The sequence below is a fragment of the Pteropus medius genome, unplaced genomic scaffold (assembly GCF_902729225.1).
Source record: "Pteropus medius unplaced genomic scaffold, Ma_sr-lr_union100, whole genome shotgun sequence".
NCBI classification, from domain to species: Eukaryota; Metazoa; Chordata; class Mammalia; order Chiroptera; family Pteropodidae; genus Pteropus; species Pteropus medius.
The window spans coordinates 2,445,887-2,458,916 of NW_024346771.1; the positions used below are offsets into that span (position 1 = coordinate 2,445,887).

The 13,030-nt window shown below is 32.1% G+C and overlaps 1 pseudogene; it reads right to left on the bottom strand.

Annotated features, from left to right (window-relative positions):
- Positions 1-11,879: 11,879 nt before the first annotated feature.
- Positions 11,880-12,005, bottom strand: LOC120613902 (uncharacterized; annotated as a pseudogene).
- Positions 12,006-13,030: the final 1,025 nt, after the last annotated feature.

Here is a 13,030-nt window from a genome sequence, read left to right on the forward strand (position 1 = left end):
ATGGATTTACTTTTTATGTGATGCTAACAACCTAGAAGGAAATAGACCTAGGGCCTTGACTACTTCAGACAGATACTTGGCAATAGAATCAACAAAAATAAAAAAAGTAAACAGGTAATTAAAAAAACAATTTGAAAATTGATGAGCTACCATTAAAATGCTAGAGCCACTCTGGGTAATTTGGGCTATCACTTTGCCCATATATAAATTCTTACGAAAATTTTAAAAGAGAAAGATTCTTTTGAGAGAGAAGATACATTTGCTAAGTAAATAGATAAGTGAATAAATTTTAAATAATAAATGTTGTTGACACACAAACTTGTTTAACAACAGACGGAAGTTTGTTAATATATACATGCTTAATGATAATTTCTGACATGTCTAACTTCTTTTTTCTTTATGTAGTTTTAAATTTTACATCATGCCGCAATTGTTAATATAAATACTCTCTGTATTTCAAAGTCAATGATAGAACATGGAAGAGAATAATTGTGCTTATTGTGAAGGGGATGCTGTCTGAAGTAGAATAATTCATTTAAGCATAGACATACACATCACAAAAAAAAATTCTGAAAACAAAAATGATTTTTTTAGATTTTATAGACTTTCAACAGTAGTGTTTTCCTTATTTAGCAAAATAGGTAGTGTGCATGAAATTATTTTGTGTCTATAGATTTTCTGATTCTATTACATAGTGTAGTTTTCTTTACCTTACTATTATGAAGAGAGCTAGCAGTGAGTAGTGTGCTAAAGACTTAGAGATGTTAAATTCAGTGTTACTCAACACTGAGTGCTTTTACCAGTTACAACAGTATATGTGAATAATGGTTTGAAGGAAAGTCATGCATTTCTGAATAGCAAAACTCTGGTGAAGGAACACTGATCTGTATTCAACAATACTTGCCAGTTAGACAACACTTTGCAAGTCCCCTAGTCTTCTGAATCTTATTGCTCCTTTGAAATAATGGCTAACTCACAGACTTGCACATGAGAGCATTTGAAAAGTGAAAAGAGTAGTAATGATAATAAAAAGTAATGCTAGTATTATGTTGCTCTTGCTCTAACCGAATAATAACTCAGTGGTTTCAAGTCTCAGTCTGGTTCAAGTTTTGGTTCTTTATTCAACCAGCTTCTGACTTTAGACAGCTTATTTAAACACTCACGTCCTCAGTTTCTGAAGTTGTAAAACAGAAATAGTATCAATAATGGTGAGTATCTCCCATTCGCTTACAATGAAACAATGCATATAAAATGCTGGCTTCTGTGGCCGGCACAGACTAAGTTCTCAGTAACATGCCCTTTGATCTTGATGGTGAGAAGGCAATGACTATGGTGATGGTAAGGTTTTGAGAGCAGTTTAGGCTCAGAGACTTAGGAGCAGAATCCAAGAGAACTCTTTATCAAGAGACAGAGAGAGAATCACTATGTCTAAAGTCACTGAATATTTTTTATTTTTTTTAATTAGTTTTAATATACACCATCTTTTTTCCATTTATACTAGTTTTTGTGCTTTATTCATCATTGTCAAGTAATTAAAAATAGCTATGTTGTATGTACTGCGTAGCCGATCAATGATTTAAAAAAATAGAAATTCTTGTTCCATATCTAAAATTATTCAGTAACAAATAAAAACTGATCTTTAAGGCTTATACACTGCAAGTCTATCAGTTCATAGGTAAAAAGTGAATATGAAACAGTGATCATAACAACATGTTTTAGAATGAATTTTGAATAAAATTTTCAAGATTTATAAAAAAGCAGTAAAAATAGTTTTTATACACTATAATTTTTCCAATGGGATTTAAGATTTTGGTGTCATTTGGCTAGACTCAGTAAGTTGCTTAAATCTCTTTTGTTTCACATGTGTTTTTAAGCTTCTCAGGATAATTTTCGTATGTGATTTGAAATACTCTTAATACTCTTTTCATTTACTAAATAAAGGAAGCTTTTCAGATAAGTGTTTCTGATTTTACCTCCTTTCTTGTAAAGGGAAATTTTCCAAAGCCATAAGTTACCCTTTTTCTTTCTTATAAAATTATATTTTATATGGTAGAAGGGTTTCGCTATCCTAGTTATATTCCTATTTATTTATAGTCTGGGTATTTATGACATCTTTTCATAAGTTATCAGTTTTTATATATTTCTCTCCTTTTCTAGAAATGAACACATCGCTCTCAAATGTAAAGTAGTAGATGCTCTAAAATTAATGTAAAATGGCCTCACATAAATTAGAGAAGACTTTATGTAAATAATATTTTATAAAAAGTCACAAATTTGTTTAGCCTATTTCATAATAGCTGTCCAAACTGTAAGGTAGAGGAGCTATAAATAGAAAGAGGAGGAATGTTATTATAATCTTGATTAATAATGAATAATCTGACCATGCAGTTAGGCTTAAAATTCTTGAACAATTCATATTTCCTTTAATAAATTGAAATGCATTTGAAATCATCCAGTTTCTTTTTCCATTTGAAACCAATGGCAAATTGTGACCTAATGTTTACAACTGAACTGAATCAAATCTGTAATTTTACAGAAGAATTGTATATCCCTCTTATTGTAAAATAAGTTATTCTTTTTATTCATATTTCCAATGTGGGAGCCACGTCGTGTAGAAAATCATTTTCTAAAGTCTTAATAACAGAGTCCCCTACCATTCCTAATGCTATAAAACCATTTTAAATATATAAAAATGAGTGTTTTGTAGAAAAGATCATATTCAGCAATAATCTAATATCTATAGGGAAAATTTCTAAAATACATCTAATGAAAAATTTGGATTGTTTAATTTCACTGCAATATTATTATATTCTCTAATTTATTTTTAGGAAAAAAACCAATGGTGTGGTTAAGGATCTAGGAATGCATTTCACTACTTTGTGATCAGATTAGATATGTACAGCCCTCCATGTGGGCGGGCGGGGGAAGCATCAAAGGATGAAGAGATTACAGAATGGTCAGGTGGATGGATATTTAATAGAAGGTAGCTGCATTTCTAGAAAAGAGAAGTTATCATTTTCTAAAGCTTTGATATGAAAATGGAAGTAGTGCTAATAAAAGTCTCAAGTATAGCTGAATGAGGACAATTTTACACCTGAAGGAATTATAGTCACTTTTGTGAATCTTAACCTGCTGATGGTAGACTGATGTCCCTATTGATTTTAGAGGAAGGAACATCTATGTACATTACTCCAGAAATGAAGAATAAGGAAATTACAGGACAGACTCCTTTCCTTGGATAAAAAAAGTGACAACATTGAGAAATGTAAGAAATTTGATAAGTAGATCTGATGTTCCAGATTATGGGTTACTTTAATGAAGGGTCTTTTATAGAGGGACATTTTAAATAAAACTAGGAGATGGTTCAAGGTCAACTTCAGGTATGAGTCCATGATTAACTGAATTATTGACTAAATGATCACAATTAAAGATTAATGAGAAAGATATTGGATTATACACAAGTGCATTACTACTTGATAATATAACTGATTTTACTCATTAATCATTATGATTTAAGTTGTTTTAATGGAAATATTCTACTCACGACAATAATTTTGTACTAAAATGTAAGAACCACTGGATTCAACTGTAATACAATTATGTATAACTTAGAAAATCAATAATAGTCTACCAAATAATAGCTTTAAATACCTTGGGTTAGGGATAATTCCCTTATAAATTTAATCTATAAATCTAAGCCTCTCAGACCATAGGAAACACCACATTATGATTATCATAAATCAGGCTTTACATTAATATTTATGCTTGTTTATTTCACAAGAAATTTTGAAAAAATATGACAAATTTTAAGGAACTGATACACAACAAAAAGTTCTCAAAGTGCACCATAAATGCCATCTGTGATTTAGTGCGTTATGTCAAAACAGAATGCTAATTTGTAAAAGTTTCATGCACGTATAAGTATAGGGCATCCCAATGACAGGCAGAGAATGTAGAGAAATGTATTTCATGACCAAGAAAAGGGCTTAATTTTTTATCAAAATGTAAAGTGTACTTATAAATGTATTGAATAATATATAATGTTTTTGATTATTTTCGCTGATTATTTTAAGTAGATTTTGACAGAGAATTGAAGTTAGTCCTTGCTACATTTTCACTGTAGCTACACTTCATTGCAGAGAATATTTTTATTAGTATTTATTTCTTAAATTCAATAGAAATGGATCTGTGGTGTCACCAGTGTTCATAAGCCTTTTTTTAAATATAAGAAAAACTAAGGTAAAAGGAAGTTAAATGCATTTTCCAAGAAGTTAAATGCATTTTCACCTATGAAGTCATTGGCAGATTTAAAATGAAGAGCAAATAGTAGATTATACTTATTAAATTCAGGAAATAAATCCAAACACATTTTGTTACTAGCAGAATATTTGAAGTATTGTCTATTTAATTCCACGGTGGTGTGTGTGTGTGTGTGTGTGTGTGTGTGTGTGTGTGTGTGCGTGCACGCACGCACACACACATATATATTAAATCTCCATATTCCTTGTTACAAATATTTTATTTTTTTAGTTATACAATTTTTAAATTATAATTATGCTTAATCAATCAGGAAGAAATCAGTTTATCTTGGCACCAACTTTACTTGGACTTACAGATTCAGAAGGGATGGTGATTTTTCTAAATTTCAACCTAGGCCCTAATTAAAAGCTTTGGAGACCTTTGATAAAAGACATAATAGTAAATAAGTTTTTACACAGGAACTTATTTTAGAAAAGAGAATTTACTTATAGATGGGGGACTCATCTGATTTTTAAAAATTCAACATGTTTAAATTCTGGAGAAAAATAAGAATGTCATTGTGATAAATCCTTCCATCATTATTTTAAAACTGATTAAAGGTTTTAATGATAATTTAAACCATATGTTTTAAATATACAGTGCAGTTCATTAAAGATTATTGGATCCTAACCTGCTGATGGTAGACTGATACAGGGGAGTGATAAAGACATAAACTCCACATCCAAGGGGTTATACCATTTCCTTTCTCTGATACTTCCTTCCTTCCTCCCTCCCTTTCTTCCTTCCAATTCTTTTTTTTTTTCTCTGTCTAAGAGAATATTTTTATTGGGATTTCAAAAGATAATAAAACCTTTTATTTATCAATGGTGAAAATTCTATATAGACCCAGATAGAAATGAAAATATTAGCAGTAAAATAGAAAATAATCTAAGGTTTTCTAACTGTCAACTCCACTCCTGAGTTACATACTTGCAATGCACTGAAGGGAAAGGAGAGAGCTGTCTACACAGTCTCTATGCAGCTACAAGATTTTGAGGAAGCCTTACATGCTGCCTTGAACCCAGTGCAGAGGCCCTGGGACTTGTTTAATAGCCTACTCTAACATTCTCTCTAGCCTTGAGGGAAATATTTTTACCATATTGACTCAAGAGTGAGAGTAGAAGGCGCTCAATTTGTGAGCAAGCATTTCTGAAAGTGAAAACCCCGAAAAGTTTAGGCCACATCTGCATAGCAACCATTTCCAAATTTCACAACGAGATAAGTCATTCCTCCTTCTGTGTTCAGAATTGAGGAGCAGCTAGGGGTAAAACAAAAAGCCAAAGCTTTTCTTAAAAATTTTGGGAAGGCAGAAAGCAATAGTTACTTTATAACTTTCTGTGCTAATTGGTCATCCCAAGCCCCTCTGCACCTTCCTTCTCTATGACACATCCTTGATTTGCTGTCTTATTATTACAATGTATTTTAAAGTAAATTTAATAATTTTACCAAATATAATAGAATAATTTACTAAACCAGTGGTTTTCAACCCTCTCTTTATGTGATAAATAGTTATTTTAGAAGTTGTATTCTAAAATTACTTATAATGTCTTGACTTAAATGACTCAGAAACAAAGATCCATGTAACTCATGTTAAATTCTCTTCTGCTGTCTCCATACTCCTGAGACAAAATACAGAATCAAATGGAATCAAATGGCCAACCTGGTACCTGCCATGGTCTGATATATTTGAGGATGTAGTTCTGGTGCTAGAGCATAGGACAGATTGATAGAAAATAGCATGGAAAGAAGTAAGAGGCTGTTTCATTAGTAGGTGAGAATATAGGTCTGGAGCATAGTGGTTGGCCAAAACATTAGAAAGAAGGTGGCAGATAGTGTTTTGTGATAATTACTTGAGACACTGTAAGAGTCTGAAATACTTTGACTCAAATAATTTTACAAACTGAAAATTAATGAAGTCTTCATAAGTGGGCAAATGTCTTTCTGAGATCCTAGAAGATTACAGACCTTACCGAACTTACTCCTTCATTGCCAAATAGATTTAAATGAGATTCTGGAGCTTTTTTCATAGAATCCCAGGTGTGTCTGGAACTGTACTTTGTGATATTTGAGATTAGGGAAGCAGCACAATGTTCCACCCACTCCACTCAGTTCTCCTCCAATTTCTCAGAGACACTAGTTCTTGACAACCCACAGCTCCCAACACACTCCATCTCTGAGTTATAGTGAGGAGTTGTGGGGACCGTGGTCAAAAATATCAAAAATCACCTTATGAAGGCGTGATAATCATGCAACTTCAAATGGTGGCTGCAATGAGGAAATGCATGTCCAGAGATGCCACATCTTTCTATTTTTCAATAAAAGCCACAAATCAGAACATTTAAAAGAAAATGACTAATTATAAATTTTTGTATGGAAAAAAAGCAAGATATCTCTGAGTTAGAACTATCTCAAATTTCTCCAAATTGAAGCCTTTGGATTAGAGAGACAAGAAGGGTAAGGCTGGGGCTCTAGCAGTCTATTTATTACCTCTGTATGAAAACTCAGTGGAGTCTGTTCTCCTGTCCTATCAGCAGATACCCTGTTTAGGCAAAGACTAAATTGACATCCTACATTTCTTACATTTTCCCTGTCTTTAATTTAGCCCTCTCCAAAACCCTGATTTATGCGTAGATGTGTTGTTGCCATATTGGAATGTAGGATCCCTGCTAGCAGGCATCATCTTATTTTAGCATCTAGCAGGATGCTCTGCACTTGTAGATCCCAAGTAAGTATAATTTGTATATAGAAGCTCATCTTTATAAATCACCATCATGCAGGGGCTATTATTATTATTTTACAAATAGAGAAACTGAAGCCTAGGTGATATATCATCCAGAGTAGACAATATGTGGTAAAGCTGAGGAGATGTTTGACTCCAGTGGCTGTGCCCTAAGCCATCACAGAGTGCATTCTGCCTTATTAGTTCTTCTCTATTTAATACAGTAAAAAGAAAAGAAAAGAAAAGAAATACAGTACAATAAATTTGCTACCTGACTTCTATTCTTCATGAGCTACAATTGAATTGAAAATATAGGTTAAAATATTTTACATAGTCATTTTATTTGTCACAACATTCTGTTAGTATTATTTCTCTTTACTAATAAGTAAACCAGTTCAAAAGAGTAGATAACACCAATATCTAAAGATATTAGAATGTGAAGCCTGATATTTGACACAAAACTAATTATTCAATATTCTTTACCCACTCTTTACTTATTTACCTACTCTTTGCCTCATCTTTAATCAAGGAACTATGTGGCAAGATGGCTTTTTTTCCTTTTCTCTCAAAAGACAGTTACCAAACTGAAACAATATTCCTACTTTGTTGCTTTTGGTGCAAAATTCTGAACTCAACAGAAGAGAAAGAGTTGGTAGCCATTTTTATAAATTTTATGTTTTGAGTAAAGAAACATAGAAAATGATTACTGGAAAGATATGTTGAAAAATATCTTAATATGCAAGAAAAAGAAAATACAATCTTTTAAATACAATCTTTATGATTTAACAAAATTTTTTTCTTGGAATTTCTCTGTCATTTCTATAGCTTAGAAATTTAGAAGAAGCCCTGAAAAGTTTTCATTCAATAATACATCATTATAATATTTTAATGTATTGTCATCGACCTCTGTTTTTATTTAGAATTTATAGTTCCTTTTGCTCTCTCTAAGAGTGCTTTGACTCTGAAGACATTCATGTTCTCTAGCCAAATATAATAATGTAATATAGTATAGATTTTTCAGATCCTAGAATTTTTTCTTGAATATCTACAAATTTTGTTTCAATGACAAAAAACTTGATGCTAGAAGTCACGGTATTGTGTGAATACCAGAAAAGCTATGTCATTAATTTGATACTAAAATGATGGGCCATTTTATTACTGCATTTTCTACATCCCCTAGTTTATTTTCTATATAAAGACTGCATTTATATGAATATCCAAGTGAGTTTCCATTTAAGAAAATAAAAAAAATATTGCTTAACAAATGTTCAGAGTATTGGTCCTTCTGATTCCTTTATCTTGATTTCTAAAGCAAAACATGCTAACAAACAATTTGAGCCATAATCTTCTTAAGAATTTTGGAGAGGTCATCTCTTATCCTGGAAAAAAAAAAAGGGCCCCATAATGAAAAAGATACTGGAGTGCCATGAAAGAAAAAAAAATAGAAAAAGAAAGATAAACTGGAGGTAAAAGGCAGGTTTATAGTTGTTTCTTTGCAAAAAAAAAAAAAAAAAATACCGGCGAGAAAAATTTTAAGAGTTTAAACAATGTTAATGTAACTTAAAAACAACATTTAAATGCATGTATTCTTTCAGCTTACAATTTTCTGATAAGATGTTATTAATAAAGCTATGTACCAAAGTAGACATTTCCTAAAGATTTGTTCGAATTAGTTTAAATATATATATATTCTGAGACTTTACATAATCTGCTCTTGAAAGTCAACCAAAGAAGGAAAAGCTGGAGTATCTAAGAACTGTCAACTCTGGACTACAATATGATATTTAAAATTGAAAATTTTAATGTTAACCATATAGACTTGAGGCTTTACCTAAATGGAGAAATACATAATTAAAAATACAAAGAATTAGAAATGTTTCTTTTGTTATAGGGTGCTGTGACCACTAGTCTTGTGGCTGACTGATAATGCTAAGTTCAGTGGTAGATGAGACTAGACCATTGGTATGACCATGACTGTGCTGTTATAGTTACCCAGCAGTGCAAGACAGTAAGGGACAAAGGTGCGCTGATGTTAGCTTGATCTCAAAGACTGCATTATCAGAGATGGATTGAAAAACTCAACTCTTCTTATCTTCCCACAAATTCTCTAATATACATAAGTAACTGAATATATTTGAAGAATGCATTTTGGGGGGTGAAAGAAAGATATCAAGTTTACTTAGAAGAAAAGTTAAAATAGTCAATTCAAGGACAATCACAAAAAATTGTAGGAAGGAAGGAAGAAAACAGGGAGAGAGGGAAGGGGGAAGAGTGGGAGGAAGGAAGGAAAGGTACCAGAGTTGTATAATATTATGTATTGTTGTAATAAAAAAATGGAGTTAAGAGTACAGTCAAGTTATGCTTAAAGCTGAGATAGAATAAATTGTGTGTGTCTCTCAGGTTGTCATGGTAACAGGACTTTCACCTATTGTTAGTGAATTTGTAATGAGAAAACACTTATTAGATGAGGTAAATAGTAAACAAATCAAGCATAGTTTTAGTAACATTAAATTGCATTTTTAAATATTTTGAACTAAGCATAGGTATGTTTAAACCCAGTAACATTTAGTATACTTTATGTATCAGAGCATGGAAAGGAGATATTTCAACTGCATTGATTAGTGAGGTATGTTAAAATCTCAATATTCATGAACATTACCAGCTAAGAGACTAAAAGAAAAGTATCTTTATTCCTACTACCTAGAATTAACATTAGTCTCTGATGAATGTATGACACTGTTGAACACATGAAAATCAGTTTCTCACTATAGCTGGTGTTGTGTATATGCATCACTGTGTATTTGTATGAATATGGCATTGTTATAATTTTATAATTTGGATCCAAATGGGAAAATAATGTCATGTAATAGAAAGAATATCAAATTGACTTCAGAAAACCTAGATTTCCCATACCTGTCATTCATTTTCCTTTTTTTTTAAATTGTGTTATTAGTGACATACAACATTATATTAGTTCAGGTATACAACATAATGATTCAATATTTGTATATACTGTGAAAAGGTCACCACAATAAGAAAACTGGTTACCATCCATGTACTATACATAATTACAGATTATTTTTTTATAGTGGGAACTTTTAAGACTTATTATCTTAGCAACTTTGAAATATGTGATACGGTATTGTTAACTATAGTCTCTATGCTGTATATCACAACGTCAAAACTTATTTATTTTAAAAGTGGAAGTTTATACATTTTGACTCCCTTCACCCATTTTGCCGACCTCGCACCCCCACCTCTAGCAACCACCATTCTGTTTTTTGTAGCTGTAAGTGTGGGTTTTCCCGCCGCGAGCGATATAGGATCGCGATGCGCGATTTTGAACCCGAGCGCAGACGCCTGGTCTGATGGACCGATTGGTCGCCCGGATTTGAACGACGCTGATTTCATCAATCCATGACTCACAGATACTTTGGAGTAAATTTCAAACTCCTTAGTTTAGCAAAAAAAAGGTTCATTATGATTCTATCTCTGAAAACCTTTAGCCTTATATCTTGCTCCTTCTGAAGCACAGTCTTTATTTCAGCCCTACAAACTATTTGCCATTTTTTTTCCCATGTACCATGTCGTATACTATCTCCTTTCCCACATATTTCATTGCTTCATCACCTGGAATGTTTTCCCAATCCATTTTTTCATTGCCTTTTGCTAACTCCCACACTCAACATGTGATGTCCTTGCCAGTTTTATTTATATACAGATATTTTTCCTTTCTAAAATTTTTTAATAGTTGGATATTGGACTTTCAATATTAATTCTCTAGATTTCTTATCTTTGTGTTCATGTTGTCCATCCCCTTTTTCTTCTCTTGATGGAGATTTTTTTTTAGCTTTCTTTCAGATAGTCTATTGAATTAATAATTTATTTTATTATACTCTTGTATTTCCAAGACTGTTCCTTTTATAGCACTTTTTTAAGTAACATTAATATAATTTATTCGTTTTATTTCTCTGAAAATTTTAAGCATAATTATTGATTTTTAAAGTTTTCTTCCAACTTTATGTGCTCCTAACATCATGTACCTCTGTGTTCCAATTAATTTTTTTAGTTGGTTGTTTTTCGTTTAGCTGTGTGTGTGCATGTGTGTGTGTGTGTACTTAAGTTTCTTATTTCAGTTTTTAAATTGTATGTTTAGAGACAAGTAATCTACAATGATTTTTCTCCATTTATTCATTTAATATGATATTTAAAACGGAATATTTAAAACTGAAGTATTATGATGCAGATGGGAAGTTTGTTTTGCATAATTGGGTTATTCTACAGGTAACCCAACTATGTTTTAGAAACACTGAAATGTCAGAATCTGTAGGATGTTTATTTGAGGCTGCTCAGTTTCCTTAGAGAGTAATCCTCCAAGTTTTTGTCTGGTGAATAGAAGATGGGCTGCAGTTACTTGAGAGAGAATTTGTAGAACATGGGCTCAGGGTCACTATTCAGTAAGGTCTCACCATGTGTTCCTTAATTAACGCTATTGGAAATATATATTATTTTAGAGGATTTTTAAATTTGGAAAAATAAATTGTTACTTTAATGTCTATTTTTATCTCAATTGGCTCCAATCCAGCATGAACATCTCTTCCCTAAATTCATATCTTCAATACAGACATTAATTAATATTATTAGTAAATTGTTGTGACCATCTTGATATAGAATGTACAGTTATCTTGGAATTATTCATATTTATACCTTTTTATATATTTTAGATTATACATTTATTCTTTAGATAAGATCGCATATGTAATCTTAACTTCTTTTTTTTTTTTAGGCAAGGCAACCTTTGGTTGACCTCACAGATTGCAAGAACCTTGTCGGCTTACAATCCCTTATTTTTTATTTTTTATGCCTATAGCACCTGGTCTTCCTAGATGGTCTCCCATCCAAGTACTAACCAAGCCCGACCCTGCTTAGTGTCTGAGATCAGACGAGATCGGGCTTGTTCAGGGTGACTATGGGCATGGCCGTAGTCAGCCTCTTAAAAGGAAAAACTAGAGGGATTTATGAAGTTGGCAAAGCCCTCCTACAAAATAAAAGCATAATACTGAACAAAATTTTTACAAAAGTCCATTTTGGTGTTGAAAATTGACCAAAAGCTAACAACAAAGTGAGAAGTGCTTATTCATAAACTCCAGGTAAGAACAATGGGAGTAGCAATCTTCTTGCCTGGATTGGCTTTACAGCTGTACAGATAAGGTAATTTTATCAGGGCAGGGCTGACTGTGAACACCAGTGAATTTCCCTTCAGAAGGAACCGACATGCTTTGGAAAAGAAGACAAACACATATGTCTAGTAAAATATTCATTAAAAATAACAAATTTTGTAGGAAAAAAAATGGTGAGAACCACAGCTCAACTAGCTAGAGGTCGTTGTGCCTTTTGAGGGAAGTGGAAGATCAAATGAGCATTTAATGGGGAGATCCTGAAAATAAAGGATCTATAAAGGGCTACATAAGCACTCCATATGTCCTGGGCTGACTGAGAAACTATGTACATGTGTGATGGGGGACCAGAGAAGCCCAGCAGAAAGTGAAATCTGAGGCAGACATTAAAATTTCCCAAACTTAAATGTGCTCCCCTATCCACACACAAATCAATGTCCAGAAGGAAGCATTTTTGTACTCCAGTGATTGGGCACAATCTTTGTCCAATCACTGCCTGACCTATGGTATTAGGAAATGTTTTGGATGTGATAAAAATATTCTAAAGCTGAACAATGGTGATCACTACACAATATTATGAATCTCCTGAAAATAATTGTACATTTATAATAGTTTTATAGTATGTAAATTATGCTTCAATAAATATGCCAAAAAAGAAGAGATTTCAAACTGAAGTTTCCTTTTAATATTTTTACCAATGGAAATTTCACTTAGCATTTTTACCTTTTATACTTAAAAAGTAATTATTCCAAGTGGAAAATAACATCTAAGTGCTTGTCCTTTGAACAACTTTTATTTATTTATTTATTTTACTCAATTATCTTGCAGAAATTAT